Genomic DNA, 12,850 nt, shown 5'->3' on the forward strand with positions numbered 1-12,850 from the left:
AAATGCCGTGTTTTCTTTGAAAATGTGTTGCTGTAGATGCTGTGCTGGGTGCTCTTGGTGTGTATGACGCTGGAGGGTTCTTTTTTTCCAGTAGTTGTGTCCATTTTGGCCATAAATGAGCACTTTGCACCTCTCCCCCCCATGGGATGGTCTATAGGGTGAGGTGGCCAAGGCATCCTCCCTGTTCCTCTTTCCTGCTTGCAGAGTCAGGTACAACCTGAAAACCTCTGGCCTGTTCAAACTTGACTTCCTCAGAACCTTTAATCTTTTAATCTCTTATTGTAAGAACCCCATGAATAAAATAATGTTTCTAATGGTTACACCCCCTATTCTGCTTTACAAACTTATCCTTTTCACGTGGGATTTTGTGATGACTCTTTTTAAGCTACATTCCTTCTGTGCTTGGTGTATCCCCTGAAAAACAGATCTCTCGTGCCTGGGAAATGGTATATTCTGTCAAACAATCAGTTAGTCTCTGCTAAGAGATATAGGTCATGAGATACCATGGTAAATTTTTATTTTCCTGAACAATTAGTGGTGATCTCATCAGGTTCTGACAAAACAAGCCCCAGCATCATTCTTGGGCAGAGAAGTTTCAGTTATGACTAATGCAGAGAAAACATCACCAAGGAAAAAAATCCAGTGGCAGGTAGCCCTGTCTGTGTCAGCAAAGGCTGCTTCTGCATGAGCTCCTAGCACTGAAGGCACTGTCCGAATGGCATCATGAACGCTCATGAGTAAACCTGCTGCACTCCAGGGATGACAGATACCACAGAAATGCCTCTCCACGTGACACCAAGCTAGAAAAGGAAGTACCTGTGATTCAGGAGGCTGCGATTGCACCAAGGCGGTCCTTGCTGTTGGCTCAAGGTAGATTCATGACAGGTTTGTCCAGTGTGGGAACACAACCAAGCTACCAGCATGAGCATGGTCTGCAGCATCGGGTTTGATTTAAATGCTAGTGCTGCACCTAGAATAAATTGTTCTGCTTCCAGCTACCTCCTGATGCACTCTCCCTGCTGATGAACAGAAACCTGTGAGTGCTGCTGTGCATGCACTTGCCTCACCTTGGTGAGGTGTCAGCTGCTCTGTCGAGTCTAGCACTGGGACTTATACATGGAGGGTCAGACCCTCTCCTATGGTGTTCCAGTTCAGCCTTTGAGAATGGGGATGCTCATCTTCACATATGCCCTGGGGAAAAAGGCCTCTCCATCCCAGTTTTCATGTTTGAATACCAGAATGAGTAAGTTTGCTTACAAGTGGTGATCTCTCTTTTGTCCAGCTGAATGGCACCCATGCTGTCACTCTATGACTCTACAGTATTTCAGGATTTCCAGTCGAAGACTGCCAAGATTTGGAGCTGGGACATGATGTGTTCCTAGCCAGGACTACCTTCTGGGCTAATGAAAGACAGTCTGACCTAGCCAGAAGCAAGCAAACACTAGCTGCTGTAGGTCAGCGCCAAAGGAGCCCACTGTGTGGTAGTTTCTTTACCCTCCAGATGTCTTGACAAATTGTTCATCCCAGAATTTTATTTATTTTTTTATTTTGGGGGAGAAATTCCTATCACTGCTTTGTTCCATCATAATGGAGCATGAAGAGACAAGGGAATTGAACTGGAACTGCAAGAAAGTGATCCTGATGTTGTTTTACCTGTGTAACTCCTGGTGGGTCTGGGATGATGGCAGTCTCCCATCTCAGTAGTTCTTTAAGCAGAATTAGCTTACTGACACAAAGTTATAAATCAAGTGTACTTGCTGAAGTGTTTATTCAAAAAAGAGTGGGCAAGATTATTTCAAAGTGTATTTGTTTGCAAGGTTTCTGATAAGGTATGAGATGTACCTTTATCCGCATTGCAGTGCTTGTTCTAGTTAAAATGTTCTCAAGACCTTTTTGTACACCATGAAAAAGGCATATTGGAACTTTGCACCTTTTTTTGACCACTTACTAGAAAATGAAGAGGATATCGACAGATGGAAAAGCATCTGAATGAAATGGATTATACTTTGCTTCTTTATGTTTTTTCATGCAGATTACAGTTGTCTTATTTTTCACTTCTGTCCTGAGGAGTAGTGTTAGGAAGTTCATTGCTACAATGAGGTTCCTACAACTATGTTGTTGAATAGCTGTTGTCTTGCACCGTAGAGTGAATAAATCTCAGGAATGCATTAAGTAATATTTCCCTTTAATAAATAAAGTTTACTGTATGTAAACATACAGTATGAGTGGGAGTGTAAAAGGAAGAGTCGCAGGCTAGAGTATTTCCTGTTACACATAAAATTCATAGAGTGGTGGTGGATACTTAGAAGTTTCTTTGTTGAGTGGAATCAAGAAGTTGACTTAGGCTTTGAAACTTGCCATTGAATGTCATTTCTAGTGCTTATGTTGCCACTTGTTACACCTATGCTGAAGATGTTTTATCTGTTATAATATTTAAGAACCTTGTTCAATTTTTAGCTCTGCTACTTTGTTCTGAATATATGACATATGAATGTCTCCTTTCTGTTGGCTTAGATTTATTCTAAATTTTATTATAAATTTTTGTATTTGCACCTTTCCATTTCACTGTAAAACCTTTCCATCTTACTACTGAAGAAGAGTTGTTGCATACTAACCCCTCAGCTCATTCAGTTACTCCATAGGTTTATGTTGTGCAGGGCAGTGGGATCGAGTGCACCCTCAGTGAGTTTGCTGATAACGCACTGGAGGGAAGGGATGCCATCCAGAGGGACCCTGACAGGCTTCAGAAGTGGGCTGGTGTGAACCTCAGGAAGTTAAACAAGTTCTGGGATTCTGTGGTGCTATGAATTTGTACACAGGGTTTTGAATGATGAAACGCTGCCCCCTTCCCCTTGAGAGCAATTTCCCTGTTACTTTGGTCTCTCTGTTCAAACACATCCTTGATGGGTTTGGGGTTATTTTTCTTGAGCCTTCTGAGCCTCCCTTTTTTCAGTCCTGGTTTGTTTTTATTTTTTTGAGAAGGGGAAGTTGTGGCTGGTGCTGTATGTACTCTACAGATAAAACCTACCAGCGTGGGAGAAGTGTTCTATTGACAGCTTCGAAGGTACATATATTTCAGTGTACATCACATGTAGAGCGCTGTGGTTCATAAAAGAGGCGTTATGCCTCCCAGTGACTGCACACTATATATTTGGGAGACAGGGAAAAAGTTTGCATACCACTGAAGAAAACAGTTTCAGTATGAGAGCATTGTTGAATATGTTACTAGTTGAGAGTGGTCTAGGAAAAGATTATTACAGCAAAGATTTCCTTGTGTGTACAGTTCCAGGTTGAAAATACTCAGTTTGATCCTCGGGCATTGATTTCATGTGTTTTAAGACTGTAACGTCTTGGATATTTGACTACATCAGGCCAAGTGTGTCCCCAGAGTTGACTAAATTTAAAGTTACAGTCATGATATCTACAGTCATGATCAGAGTCATCTAACGGATAATTGTGACAGTCATTTTAATATGTAATATGCTCAGTCCTAAAATCTGTCTCTAAGATATAACACACAAAAACGTCATACTTTCATAGACTTCTTGTTCTCTGCAGAAGGAAGTTTCTGTTTGTAAGATTTCTTATTTGGGTTCTCTGCATGCAAGTGGTAGCTGCTAAGTGGGAAGATATATGCAGAGGAACTTAACTCTACATAGGTATTTTGTGTCTTTCTTCATAAGCAAGAATTTAATATACAAAAGATAACTGAGATCTATTTAGCATCAGAATAGAATTATTCTGAAAATGTGAATATTTTATATTCCTCAACAACAACAACAAAATTAGTAAACTCCAGCTGTAGTTTTTTCTTGATGCTTTGCTCTCTTACAGGATAAGAAATCCTAGTCTGTATAATCAGAAAACAACAATGATGTAAATAAGTAGAAACACTGCAGTGTTGTTTTGCTGAAAACTGATCTGTGAAGAGCACTGTCCGAAGTCATCACAGGCTGTTTTTCAGGCTGGTTTTGCTGAGCATTTCCAAACCTATCTGGCATAATAGGAATTACATATGCTCATTAACTCTGGAATTTTGGGCCAGAACTGAACTGAGGGATGACACCAGACTGAGAGCCCAGGTTTCAGTGGAGCTAGACTAATGTATTTCAGGCATGCATAGCTTAGAAGTCTGCATTTGTGCTTGTTTCTTGCAGCCATTAAACAGTTCCTCCCTTTGGCTGTATTGCCTCTTAACTTAACTGCAGTTGCTGCATTATTTAAAAGAAAAAACCCAAAAAGCTAAAAAGCTGCTTTCCAGCATCTGAAGATTAGCTTTTGCCACCACCAGCTTTTGCCCCATCAAACCATGTCAGGACTGAAGTCAGTGAAGTGGTTTCCCAAGTGGCTGACTGCCTGGTATGTACTGCAGTCTCTAGAGATCCCAGAGGCATTTCAGCTGTTTAGTTGGTTGAGGCTTTTTGTGTTAATTTTATTTCGCTGCATTCTTCTAGAGCAAGTCAGTCCCTCTCTGCCTTTGCTCTGAATTGCAGCGGTGCTGCTGCACAGAGCGTGCTGGGAGAGGTTCTGCTCTGGCTGCCAGGAGGAACAAGCTCCTCTCTTTCTCTCTTCCAGCAGCTGCTGTTACCAGTCCTCCTGTGAGATAGATGGGAGGGAGGTGGCCAAGCTGCATGAGCAGCACTCCATGGGTCGCTGCCTGGGGAGGAAGAGGAGTTCCTCCTCCCTAAAGCTCAGTACATTTTTCCCTCTCACATATCTGGTATCTCTTACTAATTTGGTAATTTATTCATATTTCACTAGTGTTGCTTGCACAGCTCTTTTCCAACTTTGAGACTGACATTAAAGAGCTGCTGTATAGAGATGCAGAAGGGGCCATGTTAGGGCAGCAGGACTGCAACTGAAGAGCGATACAGTTAGAAATGCCAGGAAACAGCTTGTGTCCTGGCTGTGCCTGTGATGACAGTGTGCTTACTACACAGTTCCTTGCCCATAGCATGCCCTGAGAAGGTAGGCAGTGGAGCAGGAACTTAAGAGGAGCCCAGAACTCCCAGGGCTGTTTCTGGAGAAAGAGGTATGTGAAGGAGAGGGCATTTTCAGTCTTCATTGCTGGTAGAGCTGGGTAGAAATCTTTCCTTAGGGATGGATGGTGAGTGTGGATACTCCATGTGGAAGTGCTCAGCTCCTCTATGTAGACATGAAAGTACAGCCTGCAGCAGCTGGGACTGGGGTGACTGTGCTATGCTTTGCGCTTGTGCTTCTGTAAGGCTGCGGGAGAACAGGGGCATAAGCAGCCTCTGCCACCCCCAGTTCCTGCCAGGTCGTGATTCTCCAGAGACAGGCTATGTTGGCTTGTCCCTTTGTCAGGGAGGACTGTTTATGCTCCTCGGAGGGCTCATCAGTTCTATGCAGGTTAGAAGAGGTTGCTGGAGCACATTGTGAGGCCTCCTTCCTCCTCCTCCACACTGCTTGCTGTCTCTGCAGCCTTCCCACCTGCTGCCAGGCTGGTGAGAGTGATGCTGGGTGCAGGAAGAAGTGCTGGGTTAACAACAATGTACAGCAGTGCTGTGCCCTCTGCATGAAGCTAGTGGGACACAAGAGGATTTACAAAATGGACCGGAGGAGAACTCTTTAGTAATTAAAATCTCCTGCAGGTTTTGTGCTGTGCAAAGTAGGATGTACACAGCAGCCACTGTGACTAAACTCAAACCTGATACCAGAAGAGTGTTCAACCCTATAGCTTCCAGGGAACAAGCTCCTGGCATGGAAAACTCTCAACAAATGCACATAAAGAATGAAATACAAAACATCTAGTTGATGCTGGAATGATATTATACAAGCCTTTCCTTACTGCCAGTAGCACAGGGCACTTGGACTTGCAGTGAACTATTCTGGAGGATGGAAATGGAGGATGATGGGTCTCCTGCAAGGGGTGCTGTGAATGCATTTGTAAGTTATTGCCTGAGCGTATGTCCATCCCCACATCTCATCTGTTATAGGAGTTAAATATGGGTATTGTTTATATATATGTTTAGATCAACATCATGACATTGAAATATTTTATTATAACAGCTGCAGTGTAAGTTGAGGGCTTGTCTGTCCAGCATGAGTTTATCTACACAAGAATTGAATTCTAGGGGTTTTGCCTTGTTTAGCCCAGGGCAGAAAAAAAAAAATTTGGGATGTGCCTAACCTTCAGCTGACTGGCTTTTGGTTTACATCCTTAACATCATCTTTCTCTTTGGAAGTACTGCAACGAATGGTTTTGCATTTGACTTCAGTGAGATGCTTACCTACCCAACAGGGACTGAATGGGTGTAATATCAATGTAAAGGTGGTTGTGAGGAAGCAACCATCTTCTGTCTTTAGTGCCTTACTTCGGACTTTCATATTCTAGTTGATGGGTTTTGAATGCTTTTCTTCTTTCTGCTGGATGTTTTTCCGTACCTTTGACCAGTGTTGACTTCACTGTAGCATCATACCCATTCCCTGCCTTTTTGGTTATATTTCAGGGCAGACTTACAGCACATGAGCTGAACCCTTGACAGCAGTGACAGGGTTTTTTTTTTAGTGGATGTACCTCTTCTAGAATATCCCAAAATAATGGCAAAAGTTTTAGACCAAAAATAATGGGTTTAAATCTTCTCAAGCTTTTGGCAGATTCTACTCCTCACAAGGCTTTTTTTCTCTGTCATTCAGCAAAGAACAATATCCAGGTGCTTAAAGTTGCCTTGTTTTCTTCTGATTGGTGTTACTGATGCATGTGACAGTTTTGATGGAGAATGAGCTTTTTGCACAGAAAGAAATTGCAAGAGTCTTTATCAGTTATTGCTTTTGCCAAATCAAAGAGGTTGTGGGTATGATAGTAATTCCTAAAGGATTTTGTCTTGATTTGAATGTTTATTGCATGCTAGTAAGAAGGAATATTACACTATTGTTTTTCTTAAGCCATTTAATTAAGGACCCATTTTGAGATAATACTGGAGGCAGTTACTAAAAAAAAAACAAAACAAAACCAAGATTCTGCCTTAGAGTTTCTAATTTTTAACTTTCTAAACTTGTCAAATTCTTTTGGCCTCTGCAAAATTGAAACAGGTTGTCATAAGCTCATGGTAACATAAAAATTTGGGGAAGATATCTTCACACCACGCTATGTACTGCAAAAAATATTTACAGTGTCTGGAGTTTAGAGGTAGCCTTAGGTTTTGGCTGTTCCCTCTTCCTGGATTTGCATTTCTGCCTAGCACAACTAGTACCTTCTCAATTGTCCTAACAGTGAATATATAGAGTAGCCAGTGGCATCCCAAATACCAAATCTTTGGTATTTGTACCTGCTTCTAATCTCCCCCAAATAAACTGTTGTTTGTTTGTTTGCCTCTGTTTCAGTTGCTCCTTCTTCACAAAGCACCAGAGAATACGTGACAATAGCAAGTACCACTGGTGTGTTTTCAACATGGGAGCTAATATTCAAATCAGAACAGATGTGGTAACACTCAACAGATACTATTGGTGGGGATTTTTTTCCACATTTCATGTAGTAGTGATAAAAAAAACCCTAGTTTATTTAGAGTACCTGTGCTCCAGGTACTCAGCAGTGCTCGTGGGGCTGCAGGAATAAGCCAGAGTAGCTGTAACTGGCCACACTGGAATTTCAGCGCTATCCCTGTGAAGTCCCATATAGCCAGTGGGCAGCGAAGTACCGATTGTAACAACCCCAAGGTCCTAGAAATTCTGTGGAATCCTGGATTGATTATAGCAATTAAGTTCTATGAAGTGTCACTCGGATATTACCTCAGTAGGTCATAGCAAGATGCCCTTTCACTTGTATTTTGCTCTTAGCATGTAGAGTTTTTAGATTGCAAGGGTTTGGGGAAAGAAGCTGCTATTTACAGAGTGCATAGGTTTAGGAAATTGAGGCTTTTTCTGCCTGAGATATTTCTAGCAATACATAATAGCTTATTGTGAGTTCAGCAGTTGTGTGATTTCAGAATTTGGTCCTTGTTGCAAGAAAATTCATAGGAGCTGAAAGATGGTTCCCTGAGAAGAAAAAAAATGAGAAAAGAAAAAAAAAAGAATGGAAAATGTAAAAAGCAAATACAAGTAAAATGCTGTGTTTGTAAACCTCATTTATTGGTGTTTAAAGCTGTTTTTAAGCTTCCAAGTTTGGAAGCTTTTGGAAGGAAGAAGCTAATTAAAAACACAGTACAACAAACATACTAAACCTCAGCCCAAACCCTATCAGTTGCTTGGCTTAAATTAAGCAGCATGAAATTCATTTCAGCAATACCATAACAGCATGTCACAATTCTTTCCTGTTCAGTACACAGCGTGAATATTTTAAACAAAGTAATTTTCCTATAATTGTATTGAAGATGTAAGTCTGTTTGGGTTTTTTGTGCTCTGGTGAGACCCTTAGTGAAACCTGTGAGAGGTAGGCAAAAGCAAAGTGGATGGATGACTTCAGAGGAAGTCATTACCACCTAAATATAGCTTGTCACAGCAGAGACCTTCAGTCCTCTATGTCATAAATGGAGTTTGGCTGCCCACCAGGTTTCTTCAGTAAAGGATTACAAAGCATGTGCTATCTGGGATTTGACTGCTGTGAGATGGAGGGCCTGGTACAGAGCTGGAATACCTGGAACTCCACAGACCTGCAGGACTTGCTTGTGTCTTACAAGTAGTGGGTAAATTGCAAAGCCAACCAGCCATCTGCTTGAGCACCGTTGGTTTGTGTGGGGTTTTACCAAATCAGCTCTGGGACAAATTGTGAGACAGTTCAGCATGTTCTAAACCACTTCTGTTTAAAAAATAAGGAGAAAATATTCTGGGTTATTTTGGTTGTATAAAATCTGATGGTGTGGGAAGTGGTGACGCCATGCTAGAAGAAAATTGGGACACTGTAATCATAAAAGTCTTTAAAAAGATACATGTGCTTTAATTTAACTGTTTGAATTAGGAAAGCATGCAGCAAAAACAGACAGGTGGCTAGGATCTTCTTGCCAATGAGGTCTTGAGGAAAATTCCATTTCTTTCCTCACATTTGTGATACTTTGAAGATTATTATCTTGAGCATGCCTGCTTTGGGGACTGAAGTCTCGTCCGTGTCTTTGCAACCCAAGGAGAGATGTACTGTTTTTTGTAATGTCGAGAAAAATCATTTTAGCTGATGAATGGGACGGGAATTGCTGAGATCCTGCATTTGACACTTCTTACCTTTTCCGATAATGCTTAGTCAGCATAAATGTGTTGTGCAAAAGAGATGACAAGGAGGGAGTTGGTGGCGAGGGTCCTTGCTCTGGTTGTTGCCTCTCAGCCACTTGGCAACTTAATTCTGTGAGTCTCTTCCATGCAAACCATATTGAGAGAGCAGCAGTTAGAAAACAGCAGCAATCTGGCTCACCCTGCCTAGTTTGTTTCTGTGCCATGAACTTACGCGCTCAGTTCCTGTTTACTAAACTTAGGTCTCTTATGCAGGTAAACTGAAATAGAAAGCAGGGGTCACAGCACACACTGAAAAGAATGAATATCAGAGGTCCATGTGCTGCTGAACAGTCAGTCCTCCAGGAAAATAAACTTACCTGTTACATATGAGCTCTTAATTTTTTCTTTTCTAAAGGAATCAGCTGAAATACTATGTTTAAATGTTCCACATGCCTGTTTCTCTACTTAAACTGAATTTTTATCTATCTTGGCATATGTAAGGTAGGTAATAACAACTGTGTTACTTTAAAAACACCCACTTGTTCTGGCCCTGGCGGGAAGTCTCTCATCCCATTGCATATATATGTCCTTCAGTCATAGAATCAGAGTGGTTTAGGATGGAGGGACCTTAAGGACCATCTAGTTCCAAGGCTCCTGCCATGGGCAGGGACACTTTCCACTGGACCAGGTTGCTCAAAGCCCTGTCCAGCCTGGCCTTGAACACTGCTCAGGATGGGGCATCCAAGAAGGATGGAGGAAAGCAAAAGAAAAAACTCTTCAACAAGAACACTGAAAGGAATGTCCTCTTAATGGCCCCTGTGTCAGACAGTTGGTGTGGCTGCCCTTGTGTTCTTCTGCAAAAATTTGTGCTACTTTATTCAGGCAGAAGAGGCTAGTGTGAAGTATTTTTAAAGCAGTTGTATGTTTTCTTGTTACTTCCCTGTGGGCTTTTTATAAAGTTTCAAAGACTAAAATATTACAAAAGCCCTGCAGAGCCAAATCAGTAGTGATGATCTCTAGAGATCCTTGCTACAGAAATGTTGTTAGTGGCCTGTTGGCAACTTTTGCCGTCATAAAAAAAAAACAACCCAAAGCAGGCAAATGGTGGCCTTATCACCAGATGATTCCTTCCACTTTGAAGTCCCACGGTGTGATTTTGGTGTGATGTTTCCTGTGCATTACTTCACAAATAGTCCTAAACCCATGACAACAATAAGATACTCATTTTCAGTACTGCAAAAGAATAAATGCTGATTTTTAGAAGTGCCAAAACCCCAATGGTGACCTTTTTTCAAAGGTAAAATCAGTCTTATCTGAGAGAAGTTCCAGGACAGGATGCGAGCAGGAACCACTTGGCACAGGGCAGCCCAGTTTTCACAAAGGCAATGTGGTGATACAAGTGCATCAGGAAGAGAAAAAGCTAAACTAGATGAAGACAAAAGAGAAATGGGGATGAACTATGATTCTAACTTGAACAGAGAGAAATCAGAGGAAAGATGGGAGCTAATCCTCTTCCAGATGGCCAAGTTAAATGTCCATGTTGCTGTAAAAAGGAACTAAATGTAGGTGTGATTTAAAAAATACCCCACAGTGGTCCACCCATTTCAGCAAGAACACTTCATCACAGCCAGCGTAGGAAAGCTCCAGGCATATTTTAAGACCTGCTGCTTCTGTGCCCTGCATGTCTTTCTGCTCTAGGATACTGCACTTGGAGTGAGTAATGCAGAGAGGCAGGGGGAGAGACTGGGGACTTAGGGAATGACTTAGAAACACACAGTATTATTTCAGGACTTCCTGGCTGAAGACTTTATGCTGTATGTCTGAGGAAACGTTGTGGTAGACCACATATGGTAAACACAGATGCTTGTGTAGTTGGCAGCATGATTAAGTTCAGTTTGGGGGCAATATTTGTCTTTATTTTTTCTGAACACTGTGGAACATTCTTGACTTCCTAAGTTGTTACTGGGGACAGATGCAGAGCATCATCTTTCCAGGAGAGCTCATTTAGAATTACAGGTGCAATTTGATTACCTAGTGTGTTATTATCAGGTGTCATAAAGACCAATAGTAGTAGCTTCTGTAGAGACTTGGAAAGATCATTTAATACTTTCAAGAGCCAAAGTAATTAGAAAAAATGAAGCAGTATCTCTATACTGTTGCAGCTTTAGTTTGGCGCCTTTTATCACTGAAAAACGCACCTTTTTTCTCTCCTGGGTCTTCTGAATAGCTTTCATGGTAAAGAGGGACCAGCTGCACATTTTGAAGCAAAATTCAGATTAGAGGTGTTCAGTGATTGATTCAATCACCAGTCTAACTACAAGCAATTGAAATAAAGCACAGAGCAGAGCATTCCCAGACAGATCTTTGCTCCTTTATGGCTGAAAAAAATAAATAGTTTCAAAAGTTTGTGTATTGTTCAAATTTCATGGTTTGGACACATTTTTGGAGAACAGTCTGAGCCTGTAGCCATCTATCTGACTGTGATCCTCACCTTTCACTTAGCTTGGAACTCCAGAAAAAATGCTTTGGGTGTTACCTTGTGTGGGAAAATCTGAATTTAAATTCTTTCTTGGAGGGGGAGAAAACTCCAAAATAAAAGTAGTAACTTGGAGGGAGGGATAGACAAAGGATGAGCAGATATTCATGTCTGTCACTGTCCAGGTCTACTGTGAATACTATAGGCAGACACGTTGCAAATTCTGACAGCCTCCTTTTGCAAAGATTTCAGGTTAGAGATGCGACAGAGACAATCCTTGTTTCTTTCTTTGGGACAGCATGCTCCAAGGCTTAGTGCCAAGGGAGACCCTGTCAGACTTTGCCCTTGAGCTGAGATTTAATCATGGTTAGCAAGTGGCTGTAGCAGGAGGAACTTGTACCAGGACTTACTGCTGCTTCCCAGGAGAGATTGTCACTCCCATCAAATGCCCATCAATGTGTGATGAGACACAACTCACCCAAATCCTTGTGCAGGTGCTTGGCAGGGATTTAGGTTACAGGGCAGAAATTGAAAGAAACTGATGTGCTTTGCTGAGTAAAAGGATGGATGTGGGTGTGTTCTTCATTTCTTTGCTGAGTAACAGGTGAAAATGATAAAGCAGCTAAGAACTGGAGCACCTCTCCTATGAAGACAGGTTGAGAGAGCTGGGATTGTTCAGCCTGGAGAAGAGAAGGCTCTGGGGAGACCTTAGAGCAGTCTTCCAAGAACCAACAAGAAATCCAGAGAGGACCTTTTTACAAGTGCCTGTAAGGATAGAAGGGGGGAATGGCTTTAAACTGACAGAGGGGAAATACAGATTAGATGTAAGGAATAAGTTTTTCACTGTGGTGATGTTGAGGCACTGGCACAGGCTGTCCAGGAAAGCTGTGGCTGCCCCATTGCTGGAAGTGTTGGATGGAGCTTTGAGAAACCTGGTCTAATGGAAGGTGTCCCTTCCTGTGGCAGGAGGTTGAAACTGGAGGAGCTTTAAGGTCCCTTCAACCCAAACTGTTACGTGATTCTGTGAATGGTTATTGTGAAGGGGACTGGGTAACTTTGGTACTTTCTGCTGTTTTATGTAGTTGTCACCAGTAGAGGTGAGATAGCTGGTGCACTTTGAGCAGTGCCACGATACATTTAACAGCTTACTACTAATGTGTAAACACATTTTTATGCTCAAGAGAATAGAGACAGTGATGGACTAACTAGCAAAAT

At 41.9% G+C, this 12,850-nt stretch overlaps 1 protein-coding gene across 4 annotated transcripts in view; it reads left to right on the plus strand.

Annotated features, from left to right (window-relative positions):
* The window catches only part of CACNB4 (calcium voltage-gated channel auxiliary subunit beta 4), a 70,600-nt gene that overhangs the window by 11,672 nt on the left and 46,078 nt on the right, over positions 1-12,850 (plus strand). The window lies entirely within an intron of this gene.

The sequence above is a fragment of the Melopsittacus undulatus genome, chromosome 4, assembly GCF_012275295.1.
Source record: "Melopsittacus undulatus isolate bMelUnd1 chromosome 4, bMelUnd1.mat.Z, whole genome shotgun sequence".
NCBI classification, from domain to species: domain Eukaryota; kingdom Metazoa; phylum Chordata; class Aves; order Psittaciformes; family Psittaculidae; genus Melopsittacus; species Melopsittacus undulatus.